This window comes from Monodon monoceros, unplaced genomic scaffold (genome assembly GCF_005190385.1).
Source record: "Monodon monoceros isolate NGI ecotype Baffin Bay Population unplaced genomic scaffold, NGI_Narwhal_1 Super_Scaffold_18, whole genome shotgun sequence".
Taxonomy (NCBI): Eukaryota; Metazoa; Chordata; class Mammalia; order Artiodactyla; family Monodontidae; genus Monodon; species Monodon monoceros.
In genome coordinates, this window is record NW_021703774.1 from 34456520 (window position 1) to 34458878 (window position 2359).

Here is a 2359-nt window from a genome sequence, read left to right on the forward strand (position 1 = left end):
CCAGAGATATTATAATATTAATATAAGAAAAGATTCTGTATTTCTAAAGTGAGATGTTCGTATTCAAATTGTAAATCTTATTCTTTTGTAATATTAAGCTTAATTTATATTTATTTATATTTTACATGTATACCAAAAAAGTTCAAGAAGATACGTAAAGAAAAATTTGTTTTCCCTAAATAGAAATAATTGATCACACTTTTGTCTCAGGTGGTATTTGACATTTATTTTCTTAAATGTAAATAATTTAGTTATAAATAAGAGAGTCCCTTCCTGCCTTTCATAAGTAGTTTAGAATGCCGCTCTTTGGTTATCCTAGGGTGAATCATTTTCAGTTACTTTTATGTATCACTTGTTATTGATTTACCTAACTGGCAATCACATCAATTTCCAGATTCTTAATATGTTCTTGTCATCTTGTCAATTACATGTTAAGTGTTGGAATAGACTAGAATATATACATAACTAAATTTAACAATATTTATTTTGTCATATTGCTTCATCTTCTTTGTTGTTAAAGTATTTTAAAATAAATTCCATTAGCATCATGGCATTTCACTATAAATACTTAAATATGCATTTCTAACAATAAAGACTTTTTTTTCCTACCTAACCACTATCATCACAACTAACAAGATTAATGGTAATTTCCTAATGGTTTCTAATTTTAGGAAAGTCTTTTAACTTCCTTAAGAGTTCTGCAAATAGGCTCACATCCATCTATTAATTCATTTGTTTGTTAAATAGGAGGACCTACTCTGCTTACTCTGTGACAATCTGCTGCTTCCTGGGGTAGTAGCAAGGATAACACTGATTCAATTACTCATAAAAATACATGATGGGCTTCCCTGGTGGCGCAGTGGTTGAGAGTCCGCCTGCCGATGCAGGGGACACGGGTTCGTGCCCCGGTCCCTCAAGATCCCACATGCCACGGAGCGGCTGGGCCCGTGAGCCATGGCCGCTGAGCCTGTGCGTCCGGAGCCTGTGCTCCACAACGTGAGAGGCCACAACAGTGAGAGGCCCGCGTACCGCAAAAAAAAACACATGAGAGCCCACTATGTGCAGGTTATAGTGCTAGGTGGTGAAGCTACCAAATGACTACCACACAGTATCTACCCACACGTTGCTTATAAGACTAAAACGATTAACACTTATTGAGAGAAAGAATGTAGAGTTATAAGTGTTACACTTGTACAGAATATGCGGAGTGCCTAAGTTGTCTTTGCTAAGTGGATGAGTGGTGGGCTGAGAGCCATTCAGGACAGGATGAAAATTGAGAAAGGACAAGTAGATGAGATTCACATGGCAGGATTGGGGACTGAAAATAGTGCAGCAAGCTCAAAGTAGGAAAGGCTTGGAGAGAGGACTATGGTATGTCATGTGTTTAGTGTAAAAGTAAAATTATAAATTCCAAATAGTTTATTCTGCTGTGATTACATTAAAAGTTGGAATCAATGGTCACAAGTTTATGGTAGCAAGAATTTTAGACATTGGAAAACATTGAACTTTGACAATAAAACACATTGAGTTAGCCTTGTATCTTATTACTTAGATAAGGGTAAAAGCTGAAAAAATATCTAACAACCAGTTACCTTGAAGAAAATAATAATAGGAACAGGTATGTTAGGGGTAGTGGGATTTTCTTGTAGGACTTATTATTTGTATCCTGTTATCATGAAGTTGAATAGTTTTATATTTTCCCAAGGTAAGCTCTCCTATAATATTATACTTTATTTTAAAAAATATATTTATTTGGCTGTTCTGGGTCTTAGTTGTAGCACGCGGGATCTTCATTGCCGTGCGTGGGATCTTTAGTTGTGGCATGCAGGATCTTAGTTGCAGCATTTGGGACCTGGTTCCCTGACCAGGGATTGAACCTAGGCCCCCCGCACTGGGAGCGTGGAGTCTTAATCACCAGGGAAGTCCCCTAAATATTATACTTTAATTGCCAAGATTGTATTGCCTTTACTCTCGAGACTGATAATTATTTGTTGTAAGAAATTATACTTGCTCACCACAGAAATTTGCATTTTATAATAGTTAACCCACAATTACTATCAAATTTCTTGGAACACTTGAACATTAGTAGTTTTTGTCTTATCACATCCTGAGACTGTTTTTTGGTTAATGCCCAAAGTGGAAATGCCTCATTTTCCACTCGCCCACCTTGAGTGTTCCCTCCACCCCCTTGCCTAAATTAAAAACAGCATCTTCCCTAAAGTTGGTTCTTCCTTTGCAACCCATTCCAGTGGTGGCTGGTTCATTTTCAGGCTTCAGATGCTTCAGTGTTGAGAGGTGGTGGTGGTGTTTTCCTTGCTTCCCCTTGTCACTACTTCCATCTCAAGTCTCCTATACATTC